Source organism: Moschus berezovskii, chromosome 27 (genome assembly GCF_049115385.1).
Source record: "Moschus berezovskii isolate FMDL1 chromosome 27, NW_MosBer_1.0, whole genome shotgun sequence".
In the NCBI taxonomy this organism is placed as follows: Eukaryota; Metazoa; Chordata; class Mammalia; order Artiodactyla; family Moschidae; genus Moschus; species Moschus berezovskii.
In genome coordinates, this window is record NC_142486.1 from 12068217 (window position 1) to 12084080 (window position 15864).

The window sequence follows — 15864 nt, forward strand, 5'->3', positions numbered from 1 at the left end:
AGGAATTATGAGACATTAGGCCGAACTGAGAAACTAGAGCCTCATTACTGGGAGCTGGTGCAGTGTGGGAGGAAAGGAGAAATTGTTACTGAACACAAAATGAGTGAGGTCAGTTAAAAGACTTCATGTTATTTTCTGTGTTGTCTTTTTTTTTATATATACCGCATAAGATCTTTTATTTGTCACCATTAAGAGTCTGCATTTTAAACCGATTCTTGGACTGGTGGCTCATATCCATCAACTCGTTCAACTTTAGCACCTGTCTCATCCCCAGTAGCTTTTCCAGAACTACTACCTTCACCATGTAGCTCCATGAGTTTTCCCAATTCAAATTTGGGCTTCTTCAGCATTTTTACTTTTCTAACAAAGACATCATGGAGCAGATAAATAGATTGGCAAGCCTTTTCTATGTCTTTTCCAATCCTATCTGGAATCAATTTATTGACCACCTCTTTCAAGTCATTTGTCTGCACCTCTTGGGTCATGATTTCCATCATCTTCTTGCGGATCTGGTGCACCTGCTGGTGCTGGGCGTAAGAGGTCTTCCGAATCTGATTGTTGCACTTTTTAGTAAAACCCACACAGAACAGACGAAGCAAGTAACCATCGGTAGTCTTGACATCAACATGAGCTTCAATCATGGTCTGCCGTTTTTTGACCATGGAGCACATTTTGTCTCAGGTAAGATCCATACCATGAAAATTAGTCAGGCAGTTTTTGCCCTGAACATCCTCAGTAATTAGCTTGAATTTTCTAAATGCTACTTCATCATTCTGCAGATCAGCAAGACTCACTTCAAAAACACGACCTTTGAGGGCATCAGATGCGATTTTGATTCCTTGAGTTCTCGTGACCAATGTTTTCCCAATATTCCTTATATTGAACATAGCTGGTGCTTTCACATCATACCAATCGTTTTTAGAAAATGGGTCAACCACTTTCTTCTTGGCTCCCTTTTTGCTTCCTTTCGTAAGGCGCTTCCTGTGTTGTCTTTATACTGCTCCCTGTTAAACCTTAATGACTTTCTGTTGTTACCCTCAGAATAAAGCCTCGGTCTTTAGTCTCATTTGTACATGCCCATTCAGAAGGGGCAATTGGCTATCCAATGGGTATTATGATGAGGAAGATTAGGATATGTTGAAGACTAGGAGCCAGAGCCAAGAGGTACATTAGAACCAAAAGATCTTATCAACAGGCTAGGTTCAGGACAGCTCCTCACAGGGGCAGTGACCATGCCAGACAGGACCCCCAGCCCCAGCAGGAAACTGGAGGATTGGTGAGCTGCCAAGGCAGACCTCACAACTGAAGCCTTCTTTTCTTTATATTTTTTACAGTTTTATTGAGATAGAATTCACGTAACACATAATTCACCCACTTCGAGTGTACCTGTCAAGGGTTTTTAGCATATTCATGGAATTTTGCATTCCTCACCGCCATCAATTTTAGAACATTTTTATTGCCTAAAAAGGAAATCCAAGGACTTCCCTGGTGGCCCAGTGGTTAAGACTGTGCTTCCACTGCAGTGGGCAGAGGTTCGATCCCTGGTCAGGGAACTAAGATCCCACATGCCTCGCGGCATGGCCAAAATCTTGTCAAAAAGAAAAGGAAACCCTGCACTCTTTGATCATCATCTCCTTACCCCCATCATACATTCACCTTTAGGCAACTAGTACTCTGCTTTCTGTCTATAGATTTGGGTGTTCTTGACATTTCAAATAAATAGAAACATACAATATGTGGCTATTTGCAGCTGACTTCTTTCACTTGTTTTTAACTTGTTTTTAATGTTATCCACGTTGTATCCATGTATTAATACTTCATTCTTTACATTGTTTAATAATATTCCATTGAAAAGATATACTGCATTTTACTTATCCATTCATCATTTGATGGACATTTGGATCGTTTCCATTTTTGACTATTATGAATAATGCTGCTGTGAACACTCACTACAAGTTCTTGTGTGGACATATGTTTTCATTTCTCTTAAGAATATACCTAGTACTGGAATTGCTGAGTCATGTAGTTTAACCATTTGAGTAACTGCCAGACACTTAAAGTGTCTGGATTATTTTAAGTTTACATCATTTCCATTTTATATTCACATTATGAAATAGTGTAAAATTTGCATTTACAGTATCTCCACATTCTTGGCAACATTCGTTGTTATTGTCTTTTTGATTAGAGCCATCCTAGTGGTGTGAAGTGATATCTCATTGTGGTTTTAAACTACATTTCCCTCATCAGAAGCCCTATTTTCAAAACTAAGGCATAAAGTACAAAGCATATTACAGGGACTTAAGCGAAAACCTAAGAAAGAAATACCAAGAAGCTGATATGAATAGAAGGACAGTTCAGGCAGTTAAGGGGTAAGCATGAGCTGAAGGCAGCATGTTCTAGTTTGTCCAGTCTGTGATGTTGCTATGTTCCACCATAATGAGTGACTAGAGATTGCAGTTCTCAGTCAGATGAGCTGTTCTCCATCCTTGGCCGCACTAGAGTAGAATCATCTGAAAATATTTTAAATATACCTGTCGAACCAGAATATCTGAAAATACAGCCCCAGTATTATCTGGGTTGTTTTTTTTTTTTTTTTTAAAGAAAATTTCCCCGCATGATTCTGAATCACTGTGGGACTGGAAAGCCACTGTTGTAAATAATTCAGCAGGATTAAATAGTGGAATGAATTTATTGATTGTATGTACTGTTCAGATAACCATCTGCCTTTATTTTGACTTGTAAGCTTTTCTGAGACAACTGCTAACTGAATTTGAACAAAAAATATTGAGATATAATTACAGTATGCATAGTCCTCTCTGACTAATAGAAGAGAGAAAACCTAGTGTGAAATTCACAGTTTTCCTCAGTTGAACCTCTTAATTTCCAGGTTTGATCAGAGTTGAGCTCCTTCACTTCCTCTACTCATGAGACTTTTGTTGTTTTGTTTTGTTCTAAAGAACTGAACTGAACTGAATGTTTATTTGGTCGTGCCTGCCTGGTCTTAGTTGTGGCATGTGAGATCTAGTTTCCTGATAGGGATGGAACCCACACCTTCTGGTGGAAGCAAGTAGTCTTAGCCTGTGGGGCCACCAGGAAAGTCCCTCATGAGACTTTTGTTTATTTCCAGTTATATCCATTCAGTGATCCTTCTATTTGAGCATGCAGTGATCATATAACTATGTACTTTTTCAAGATAATGAATAATTTAAAAGATAAAATAATCTGTTATAACACATTAGTTTGTTGTCATGGGTCACTGATTGATATCTTAGTAGCTGGCTCTTGGGTTTCCCTGGTAGCCCAGATGATATAGAATCTGCCTGCAGTACAGGAGATGGGTTCAATCCTTGTGTTGGGAAGATCCCTTATAAAAGGGCATGGCGCCCCACTTCAGTATTCTTGCCTGGAGAATCCCATGGACAGAGGAGCCTGGGGGCAACAGTCCATGGGGTCGAAAAAGAGTCAGATGTGACTGAGCACGCACACACACACTCAGTTGGCTCATAGATAGACATTTCTTGTGTTGATTTGAACAGGTGCTCCATGCCTATGAGAACTTTGATCTTTCTGATTGACCAGATATATCCTGATGACAGAGAGGAGCTCAATAAAGGTGATTTTCCATTACTATAAAGTCACCAATTTTTCTAGGATTAAAGTATTATTTTATTATCTTTGGGGAATGGACACCATTTGTGTCTTTCTGTTTAAATTGTATGTTTAATTCTCAAAACTGCAAAGCATGAGAAGTAAAGTAGAAAATTATTCTGTTAGGTTGGTGCCAAATTTCCATTGCTGAAACTATGAATTTTCCTTGTCCAAGCCCTTCTTTAGAAGAATCAGATGTCCATGTCTTAAATTTGAGTTGTGAAGTTTCATAAAGAGAAAACTTGTATTCTGTAAGGAAAAGGTAGGCAGTGTAGAAGTGCTGATAATCTGACTCATGTTCTAATGCTCCTCCTTGTCGGGTCCTGCTGTGGTTTCGTTACAGATTGAGATTTCTTATATAATGCTGAGAGGAGAAGTGGAAAAGAAGGTCAGGAAGAGGGATATGGAGGAAGATGTGCTGGAATATTTTTAAAGGGGGATCTATCTTTTTGTCTTAATCAGTTCAGTTCAGTTCAGTCGCTCAGTCGTGTCCGACTCTTTGCCGACCCCATGAATGACACCACGCCAGGCCTGCTCAAATCTGTGCAGTAGTACAGGTCTTCTCTTCTTCTCAAAACCAAAGCAGACACTTCTTGTCTTTAATCTCTTAGTTGTTTTGCAAGTAAGTGAAATTATGTCATATAGACCCATTGGTGTGAAGCGTAGCATAGAAAAAATTGAAATGGAAACAATGAAGGGAACGTGTTTCAGAACATCATCTCCATTCAGCTAGCTTTCAGACTTCCTGGACCTTTTCTCATTGATACATACATGATCTTTGCTTACTTTTTTCTTCTTCCTTTTGTCTTTTTCTTCTTTTTTTAGAAACTTCTTTCACTTATAAACTGCAACCTGTAAAGAAAATGAAGGGTATATCACACATCTTTAAAAACAAAGAGGGAAAGAAACAAACCCTTGTTAATAACTTCCACTTTGAGTGCTTGGGCTGGTTGTAAGGCCCAGGGGACTCATCTGCTGAATGTGGAAGGATACAGAACCATTTGTCCTGGGAGAACCACTGCATTAAAGGAGGCGGATGAAGTCATGCTGGGGAGGGGGAGGCTCTGCTGATGAAAGTAGCTGTCAAATTAGCAGGTCTGGAAGTTGGAGTGCATATTGTTATGAGCTGCTCAAGTTCACACCAGAGCAACCAGCTCCATCCGTCTTTCTCAGTTTACAATTTAATTGGCTTGTAGTTAAGTTTTTTAAACACTGCGAGATTGCTGACATACACTGTAATATCATGTGAATAATTTATGGAGGTTGCTCCAGACAAGCTTTTTCTTTGATTCGAGAATCCAAGGGGAATGGGAAGAAGGATGAGGGGTTTGCAGGAGGGGCCTGGGACAGAGGAGCAGACACAACTGCATGTTGCTTGCTGGATGTTAAATGTTTCTGCCGGTGTAGTCAGCAGCGTTTGGGATTTCAGGGAGGTTTGTACAGTACAATCTTATTAATAACAATTGTGTCAAGAGAGCACCCAATTAAATTGAATTGGGTTTATGACTCCCTCTTGGTTTCTTAAAATGTGTGGATCTAAAACCTGTTCGACGTGAGTATTGGATAACAAGGGTGGGTGTTTTCGTTGTTGTTGGTTATAATGATTCATCCTCCTACTGAGAGTTTTCTTGTTTATAAATGCAGGAGTAGATTTTTTCCCAAACTATCTTTTTCTTTTAAGTTCTCAAGATAATCTAGAGAAGATGGAGATGGTGTCAGTGAGCAATCATTCTAGTTAAGGACTTGACTGCTACTGGGAGGGGGTTGCTAGACAGCTCTGGGTCTAGAAAATCGTCTAATTAACACCTATGGGAGAACCGTCTTCTGAAATATACTTCTAAATTATACTTGGGTTCTTACTATAAAATGAGCAAATTGTATAAAGCGTGGAGAGTATATGAAGAATAAAAATCATTATAACTCCTCCTCACATTGATAACAATTGGATGACATTTGTTTATTTCCTTCTAGTCTTTTTTCTGCTCATAGTGAACAAAGTTGAAATCATATATATTGTTTACAATTATTTGTTTTTCACTAACCATTACATCATGAGTATTTTATCATATGTGTCATCTACAGTTCCATTTCGGATAACTGCATAGCACGTGTATGTATTTTCTGTGAATTACAATGCTTTATCTAACTTAACTTCCAACTATTGAAATGAAGCATTAGTATGGTTTTTATCCATTTTAGGCAGGGAAGCAGTAAATATACTTTTGGTTAAATTTTGGTATACATTTTTAAAAATTATTTATTTATTTGGCTTCACTGGGACTTAGTTGCAGCATGCAAACTCTTAGTTGTGGCATATGGAATCTAGTTCTTTGACCAGGGATTGAACCTGGGCCCTGCATTGGGAGTACAGAGTCTTAGCCACTGGATGACTAAGGAAGCCCCTGCTATACATTCTTGATTATTTCCTTAGGGAAGTTTTTAGAAATAGAATTTCTACGATGAAGCAGAGAGAGTCTAAGGGAAAGATCAGCAATTCCTCAAGAATAATATTGTCCTGAAAAGTGAGATAAAGCATAGGTTTTTCTCATTAATGAAGTTAGTATTTACTTCCTATTTAAAAAAAATTGATAATGACATTGAATCTAAGGATCTTTGAAATTCTTGAGATCATTTTCCCTTGTGTGATTCTTAACCACAAGACCTATCTGTTAGGATTCATGTAGGCTACTGTTTTTTTTTTACCAACTGGCATATAACTACCTAAGACTTCATGTAATCAGTTGAGATGCTACAAATGTATTGCCTGTCTACTTCAATAAAAAAGAGGGCAGTTAATTAAAGGGATGTCTTGCTGTTAAACAAATTTGCAGTCAATTGCTTGTAAGTAACATTTAGTTTGATGTGTAGTCAAAGGGCAAGAAAGTCAGAAAGGACTAGCTTTTTAAAACTGTGAAAAGGGGAGTGACTTTATTGGGGTTGAGATGAGTGGCCTATCAATTGATATGATGTTTTCCTTTTTAAAAATATAAGACACGAGGAATTAAGGTCATCAAGATCCCATCAGTTTGAAATGTTTTCTACTTAAGGTAACTAAGTCCCTTTGCCCCTATGACCAGGCCTGTGTGTGTGTGTGTGTGTCTGGGTGTGTGTGTGTGTGTGCCTGGGTGTGTGCATGTGTGTGTGCCTGGGTGTGTGTGTGTGTGTGTGTGTGTGCGCACGCGCATGCGCCTGGGGGTGGGGTGTGTGTGTGTGTGTGTGTGTGTGTTGTGTGTGTGTGTGTGTGTAGCAGGTGTGTGTATGTGTGGTTTCAACGTCATGCTGTGTGTGTGTGTGTGTGCGCGCCTGGGGTGTGTGTGTGTGCGCGCGCGCGTGCACCTGTGGGTGGGGGGTGTGTGTGTGTGTGCACACCTGGGGGTGGGGTGTGTGTGTGTGTGTAGCAGGTGTGTGTGTGTGGTTTCAACGTCATGCTGTGTGTGTGTGTGTGTTCAACGTCATGCTGTGTGTGTATGTGTGTGTGTTCAGCGTCATGCTGTGTGTGTGTGTGTGTGTGTGGTTTCAACATCATGCTGTGTGTGTGTGTGTTCAACGTCATGCTGTGTGTGTGTGTGTGTGGTTTCAACGTCATGCTGTGTGTGTGTGTGTGGTTTCAACGTCATGCTGTGTGTGGTTTCAACGTCATGCTCTGTGTGTGTGTGTGTGTGTGTGTGTGTGGTGGACAGTAAGTCGATGAAGCAAGAAGTCTTAAACAAGCCACTGTTCTCTGCAAATGAAAAACTGCCATTCATCGACCCAGTGGAAAGACTCCACCAGTACAGCAGCCCTTGGGAACAGCTGTTCCAACTCAGGCCTATTCACAGCTCCTTCCTGGGAACGCGCTACTTCTCTCTGCACGTCTGCTCAACTCTTCCTTGATAATGTAGGTGGGAACGCACATTCTCTAAACATAAAGCGATCGTGTGCCCCTCTTTCAGAGGGAGGGTCTATCCGAAACACCCCATCCTGATTAAAATTGAAGTGTTGAAATGTTTGTGAAACAAAGAAGGCGTATAGAATGGAGACCTTTTCCATCTCGAAGGCACATGGATAGTAGAGACCAGAGCTGTTGGAAGCATGACCAGCTTTATGCTAAAGTTCTGTTGGAGGTCCCTGAACTTTGGAGCCTTATTCCACAGCCAAGAAGCTTCAGCTCTTGCCAATAACCACATTGAAATATGTGTACCTGGCATGGGTGAACCAATCTCATTTACTAGTTTTCATTCTTTACACTAGCTATTATTTCATAAATGAAAATTTACTTTTTTAGTGCCAATTTTGTGCCCAACTAGGCAGTATGGAATGCAAGAGAAGGTATAAGTTATGGTCATACCCCATGGCCCTTCCAATAAAGCAAAGTAAATATGTAATCCACTTACAGTCAGATCATAGCAATATTTTTATTTGTAATGATCCTACATTTCAGTTGAAGAAAGTATTTATTATTCTAGGAAGAAAAACATTGGCTGAATTAATGGCAGACTCTGGATGGGCACTGAGCCTTATTCAGAATGCAAGTATTTTCAGTTAGGTGAGGTTATTGAGGTTTGCTTTCTTTCCTGAACTCCTATGAATTAGCAAATTCTAAACCAGCTGTTTTAAAATTACATAAAATTGGTGCCTGCCTTGAGTGTCTGTTTCTCTCTGCCAAGTTTCAGCTTGTAACTTATTTTAAAGCTTGGTCCTAAACACCCAAACCAATGGAATGATAGCAGGCACCACCTTGAATCACAATATTTTCCCAAGAACATGTTCAACTTTGATATAATGACCAGGTTGGAGAAAGAAGAGGTGAGAAGGGAGGAGTAGACAAGTTTGTGTTTTCTTATTTATTTTTTAAACTTGCTTGAATGCTTAAGTTGCTCACATTTCTGCTGTTTTTTTCCCTCAATGGCCAAAGCGGGAGAGCTTTGTAGCTCACAAAAGGGGTGAACTAAAAAGACACGTCTGCATGAAATGAAGATATTTGTAAGATGACAACTGGTAATAGGGTTGTATTTCAAATGTTCTCTTGTGATCACTTGACAGTTCTCTCTCTCCTCCTTCTTTTGGTATCGAACACATAGCTTAATTCCTATCATCAAGAGCATGGGTTGGCAGACTTTTTTGTAAAGGACCAGATAGCAGATATTAACCCCTGTGACCGTATAGGTCTTTGTCATACAGTACTATTTGTTTACTTTTTTTTTAACAACACTTTTAAAATGCAAAATCTAATCTCTGCTTACAGGCTGTACAAAATCTTATTGCAGGTAAGATTTGGCTTGCAGGCTGTCGTTTGCCAGCTCATGCCCTCAGGAAATATGGGGTGAAATCCTGGATGAGTGTGTGTCAGTTAGGCTAGCGCAGTTTCTCTCTTTGCACTGCTTGCTTTGTTCTCTCCCGGTCACTGGCTGTCTCAGAAGCCGGTCCCCGGAGCCTTGCTCTCCTGTGTGATGTAATGGTGTGAAATGGTGTTTCCACTGGAAGGCCTGCAGGGGTAAATGCTGTCTCTAATTAACCTGTTCATTTAGTGCCATTATCCTTTATCTCCAATGCAGCTCTGCGAGGGGAGGATAAGGAAAGTACTTAATTAGAGTTACTGTTTCGCATTGTCTGTGTTTGCATGATGAAGTATAAAAAGCCTGGGCGATGAAGCTGTCAGTCACTAAGCGTCTTTGGGAGCCTCTTGATTTTTAGCATTTAATAACCATGCTCTGCTATGGAGTGCTGTTGAGTGAAACCTCACACAGTCTTTGTGACACAAAGACTCTGACCCAAGACATCTGGCATTTAACTTATGGCTAATGTCCACCAACTGGATCATGTCATTGGCAAGTTGTAGCTTCATGGATGCTTGTTTATCTATTTGCTTGTTGCTTTAGAGTATTTTAAATGGTCATTTGTCATTTTAGTTTGTTTTCTGTCTCCTTAATTGGATATTAAGTGCTTCTAGTACAGGGAATGTGCCTCATATTCTTTGAAGCTTAAAGTCTGTTGAAATATCATTGCAGTATTCATAGGGTTTTCTAATTTTGCTAAGATATACATAACAAAATTTACCGTTTTAATATACATAACATAAAATTTACCATTGTAACCATTTCTAAGTGTATAGTTCAGTGGCAATAAGTACATTCACCACCATCCATCTCCCATTAGTCTTTTCATCTTGTAAAATTGAAACTCTATATCCATTAAACAATGACTCCTCACTCCTCCTCCTCACTGTCCCCCTGGCAACCACCATTCTACTTTCTGCCTCTATGAATTTGCCTACTCTAAGTGTCTCATATGAGTATTTGTCTTTTTGTGAATGGCTTATCTCACTTAGCATAATGTCTTTGAGATTCATCCCTCTTGTAGCATGTACCAGAATTTCCTTCCATCTTAATAAGGCTCAGTGCTATTCCATTGTATGTGTGTATATATCCCATTTGGTTTATCCATTTGTCCATCGGTGGACACTTGGGTTGTGTCCATCTTTTCGCAATTGTAAATGATGCTATGTTGTTATGAACACATTTGAGTACCTGCTTTTAGTTATTTTCTGTAGGTCCCCGGAAGTGATCTTCACAATACTTTTCAGACTGCCAAACTGACAATTTTCTTTAAAGCTCTATGGTAGCATGTATATTATCATAAGTGACCAGTCCAGGTTCGACGCATAAATTTTCCTCTGTTCATTTCTTTGCATTTGTGCTTTTTTAATAAAATTCTCTTTTTTAGAAATAAAAAAATAAAAATAAAAACATTAAAAATTAAAGTAAAAAAAATAAATAAAATAAAGCTCTATGGCACTTTAAGTATTTTTGCCATACTTTTACATGCCATCTATCTTAATAAGATCGGTTTTATAATAAGAAAGTAAGTTATTAGCTATGATGAACAAAAAAGATGAGTGAGCACAAACATTTATTCATCATGTAATATCAGGTACTGGGCTTAGCTCTTTATGTGAATTACTTTACTTAAGGCCCACAGTATGTGATCTGCATGTTACAGAAGAGGAAATAAAGGCTTAGCAAGGTTAACAAATTTACCTGAATGGAAAAAAACTGGCAAAAAAAAAAGGAAGTAAATTTATGGCAGACAAGTTTCTGCTTCAGAGTCCGTAGTCCTGGTTACCAGGAAGCCATTCAGAAGAGTGGATTACATCTGTATATCTCATTACGTTCTCGGCATGGTTAGTGAAAGGCTTATTATTTTCCAAAGCCTGATGTCACTTTTGAATTTCAAAATCAAATTATATAAAATAACATGTAAAATTCTTTGAAAGCTCTAAAGTGCTATATAAATGTAAATTATTAAGCCTAGTGATGGGCAGATGTTAAAATGCTGTAAATGTATGGATCCCAAACCATCTAGATTGTAAACTGTAGCGTAAGGATTATGTAAGTTTAACCATGGCCTACCTTTGTGATTTTGTTAGAATACTGCTTTTATGCTGTGTTATTCATGCCACTTCTAACTCTTATTAGGGCTGGCACTACCTTTTCAACTTCTGTTATGAACATCACGGCCTTTTCCACTTAAGTTGGTGGGAATAAGTCCAGTTCTCATATCATGTTCTTTTTTGATATTTATTTATTTGTCTGCACTGTGCCTTAGTTGCAGCATAAGGGATCTTTAATTGCAGCATGCAAACACAGTTGTGGCATATGGGATTTAGTTCTCTGACCAAGGATCTAACCCTGGCCCCCTGCATTGAGAGCATGGAGTCTTGGCCACTGGACCAGCATGGAAGTCCCATCACATCAGGTTTATCACTTCTAGTACCCTCTGAATAAGAACCATGTCTTCAATCATCTTTGAAATCTCACAACTTTGAGGTTAGGTTTAGGTGCCAGGTAGTTTAAAGAACTGTCATGGAAGAGCCACTGGAATTAATTGTGTCACTTCAGAGGACAGAATTCAGGCCATTTGTATGTGGAGGTTCTAAAGGGGCAGATTTCAGTTCAGAATACAATGCTTAGCTGTACAGTGCTAGATTGGATCCCTTGAAAAGTAGTAAGCTCCCTATCAGTGCCATTATTCAAACATAGGCTGGAAAATCTCTTCTTGAGAGTCCCTTGGACTGTAAGGAGATCACACCAGTCCATCCTAAAGGAAATCAATGCTGAGTATCCACTGGAAGAACTGATGCTAAAACTGAAGTTCCAATGCTTTGGCCACCTGATGCAAAGAGCTGGCTCATTGGAAAAGAGCCTGATGCTGGGAAAGATTGAGGGCAGGAGAAAAAGGGATGACAGAGGATGAGATGCTGAATGGCATCTTCAGCTCAGTGGACGTGAGTTTGAGCAAGCTCCTGGAGATGGTGAAGGACAGGGAAGCCTGGTACGCTGCCGTCCACGGGGCCGCAGAGAGTGGGACTCGACGGAGCGACTGACCAACAGTGAGGTGAAAAGGACTCCTGTACTAGATTGCTCCTCAGTTTTGGTGCGTCATTGCTTTTACTTCAAGTGTCCTGAGAGCTCCATTTCAGCTTTTGTCTTACTTGGTACATAAGGCAGGTACTAAGAGGTTCTGCCTGGTTCATTTGTTGTACGAGGAGCAAATAACCGTGCTGTGCTGGAGTGGTTTACAAGTAAAAGATATTTCAACCAGATCCAAATCACAATCGAGGAGATAACACAGTCATCTTTTTACATTCAGGTTCTTCAGGGTCTCAACAGACCGTGTACAAGATAGGATTGGCAGTGAGCAAAATGTCTGAAGTAGTTCAATAAATTTATGTTGATTATTTGATTTATTGACTTCTTTTGTGCACAGTCTTCTTGGAATTCCTCAGCATCCAGAGCTAGAAAACTTACAGTGTTTCAGTGACTTGAACAAGGATTTGGGATTTGGCACAAATGACATTCCCTCCTCTTTTCTGATAAACGTGGCTCCAGGAGCAACCAAAGTTAATACACAGTGTAGAATATTTTCTCATATAGAGGCCAAAAGTACTTAAAATTCAGTGCAGGTGGAATTGCTTGTTTAAGTATCAGGAGGACAGACTTGGTAATTTTAGTTGCGTGAGTTGTTTCTTATTCTGTTTTAGAAGAATTTGAGTGTTGGAGACTTTGCCTGGAAGCCAGCCTCCAGCATTGACGTCTAACACTAACCACAAAAGCAGTCCCTGCCTTTCTGCTGGCAGAGCCAGGCCCACGTCCGTGGCTGTGATCTCAGGGGAGGGCTCTTGTCCACGGCTTGGGTTTATGATTGGGAAGCCTGCCTCTTATAAAAGGTGGGGGAAAACAGAGCCAAAGTGACCCCACAGAATTTGAGCTTGAGCTTGTCAGATCCAGAGAGGACCCATCAAGGTCTGGGATGTGGCCCAGCTTGAACTGGCACCCATGGGCTTCACCCGAGCCAGGTGTCAGAAATGGGTAAATATCAAATTGTATGTGATGAAAAACAGGAGGAAGCAGAGCTCCCCTTACCTCCTAGCAGCAGCCAAAGTCAGCCGAATGGTGTTTGGGTTCAGATGATTCAAAAGCCACAGTCTCATGACCCAACCAAAGAAATATTCCAAACTAGCCTAAAAAAATAACAGCATGTTTAAAAAATATATATGCTATCAAACACATTTATCTTTGACTCAAAATGAATTAAGTATTTTTCTCCTAGAATGTCCAAATATTCACTTCGTATAGAAGACTGTAGGTTAAATACCTCTTCTGGAGAAATACTCAGACTTAGGATTTCTCTTTTAAATAAAAAACTTGGTAATGATACTACATAAGATGTTTGATCTGGTCCAGAGCTCTTAATTGAATTTATTGCCTATTACATGGGGGGGGGAGGGGATACTAAAATAGATGGAAGAAATAATATTTAAAAAATCAGATTTATATATCTGAAAATAACTGATTACATAACTGTTGTATCAATGAGTTATTGATAGAGAAGGGGGATAAGGATGGCCTACCTGGGCTCCCAATAATGTAAACATTAATAAATCAAAATCCAATCAACATGTAAATGTCCTAAACCTTGATAAGAAGGCAGGTAAAAGTGCATACATTTGTGAAAACACAACAAACAGTATACTTAAGTTCGTTACATTTTCACTGTGTGCAAATTATACGTCAGTACACAGAAGGACAAAGTCAGATCAAGCTTATCTGTTGGAACAATGATTTATGAGAAAGTTACAATATTAAGCAATTTAGGGGAGAGACATTTCCATCCCTTCAGGAAACTTTGCAAATCACTGGGGTTAACACAAATATAAGAAAATTTCAGTAATAAAAGTTAAATAAGCCAACAATGATTAAGTCATAGAATTCTAGACCTGGATGGAACCTTCAAGATCATCATCCCTCCTAATTTAAACATTATATATGATTAAAAAAACTGAGGTTCAGAAAATTGTAGAAAACTATCCACAGGGATTTAGAGACAGAACTTCACCAGATGGCAGGACTGCAAGCTTAAAGTGCCTCGCCTTCCTTTTTTGTCATCCTGACTTCCTCCTCCTCCCACCTACTATCCATCCCCAAGGCTCTGTTTTCAGCTCTCGCTGACTTTCTCTCACTGACTCATTAATTTCAATGTTAATATTTCTCTATTCAATCAGTCAGTACTTTTGAGTTCCTACCATATGCCCAGCACTGTTTTATGGGAGGAAAGTACAGCACCGAACCAAATAGACTAGGTATCTTTCCTCACAGAAGTTAGTTTCTATGAATGTCTGTGCAAATGGAGTCCAGGTAGTAATTTCTGGGATGCAAGTTCTTAGCAATCCAGGCTCACTGTCCTAAAGCCTCCTGCACATCATAGCAGCAAGCTGAACGAGACAATACTCTCAGCTTCTCTGCAGATCACCTCCTCCTCCTCCTGCCTTGCCTGTGCCTGAAGAAAGTTTGACTCTTTTTTTTTTTTTAAGATTTTTTAATATATTTTAAATTTCTGGCTGTGCTGGGTCTTTGTTGCTGTGCCTGGGCTTTTCTAGTTGTGGTGAGTGGGGTCTATGTTGAGGTGCTCTGGCTTATTATCTCAGTGGTTTCTCTTATCGGGGAGCACAGACTCAAGAGCGCGCGGGCTTCAGTTGTTGTGGCATGTGAGCTGTGTTGCTCCCTGGCATGTGGAATCTTCCCAGAGCAGAGATCAAACCCATGTTTCCTGCATTTATCAGGTGGAATCTTCACCACTGACCACCAGGGAAGCCCTTGTTTGTTTCTTCTCCTTGAACCTCTCAGTCAGTCAACCAGTTTCAATTCCCCAAGCTCTACCAAATTGATATTTTCTTATATCTGTTCAGCATCTCCTTGTTACTTTGCTTCCTCTTTGGAATGTTTCAGTACTTTTCTAACTCATCTATCTCCTCTTGTCCCCAACTCTGATCTTTCCTCAGTTCAGTTCAGTTTAGTCGCTCAGTCTTGTCCGACTCTTTGAGACCCCATGAATCGCAGCACACCAGGCCTCCCTGTCCATCACCAACTCCCGGAGTTCACTCAAACTCATGTCCATCGAGTCGGTGATGCCATCCAGCCATCTCATCCTCTGTCATCCCCTTCTCTTCCTGCCCCAAATCCCTCCCAGCATCAGAGTCTTTTCCAGTGAGTCAACTCGTCGCACGAGGTGGCCAAAGTATTGCAGTTTCAGCTTCAGCATCAGTCCTTCCAATGAACACCCAGGATTGATTTCCTTTAGGATGGACTGGTTGGATCTCCTTGCAATCCAAGGGACTCTCAAGAGTCTTCTCCAACACCACAGTTCAAAAGCATCAATTCTTCGGCGATCAGTTTTCTTCACAGTCCAACTCTCACATCCATACATGACCACGGGAAAAACCATAGCCTTGACTAGACGGACCTTGGTTGGCAAAGTAATGTCTCTGCTTTTTAAAATACTATCAAGGTTGGTCATAACTTTCCTTCCAAGGAGCAAGCGTCTTTTAATTTCATGGCTGCAGTCAGCATCTGCAGTGATTTTGGAGCCCAATAAAATAAAGTCTGACACTGTTTCCACTGTTTTTCCATCTATTTCCCATGAAGTGATGGGACCAGATGCCATGATCTTTGTTTTCTGAATATTGAGCTTCAAGCCAACCTTTTCACTCTGCTCTTTCACTTTCATCAAGAGACTTTTGAGTTCCTCTTCACTTTCTGCCATAAGGGTGGTGTCATCTGCATATCTGAGGTTATTGATATTTCTCCCGGCAATCTTGATTCCAGCTTGTGCTAAATATTACTGATTTCCCTAAAGCTTATTTCCTCTGTCAACCCCTTCACACCCACACCTTCTCACAGA

At 40.0% G+C, this 15864-nt stretch overlaps 1 protein-coding gene and 1 pseudogene across 9 annotated transcripts in view; one reads left to right on the forward strand and one right to left on the reverse strand.

Moving 5' to 3' along the window:
* AUTS2 (activator of transcription and developmental regulator AUTS2) overlaps nt 1–15864 on the forward strand; it is a 1225668-nt gene that overhangs the window by 789779 nt on the left and 420025 nt on the right. The gene's annotated exons all lie outside the window — the stretch shown is intronic.
* Nucleotides 204–10806, reverse strand: LOC148773637 (small ribosomal subunit protein eS1 pseudogene; annotated as a pseudogene).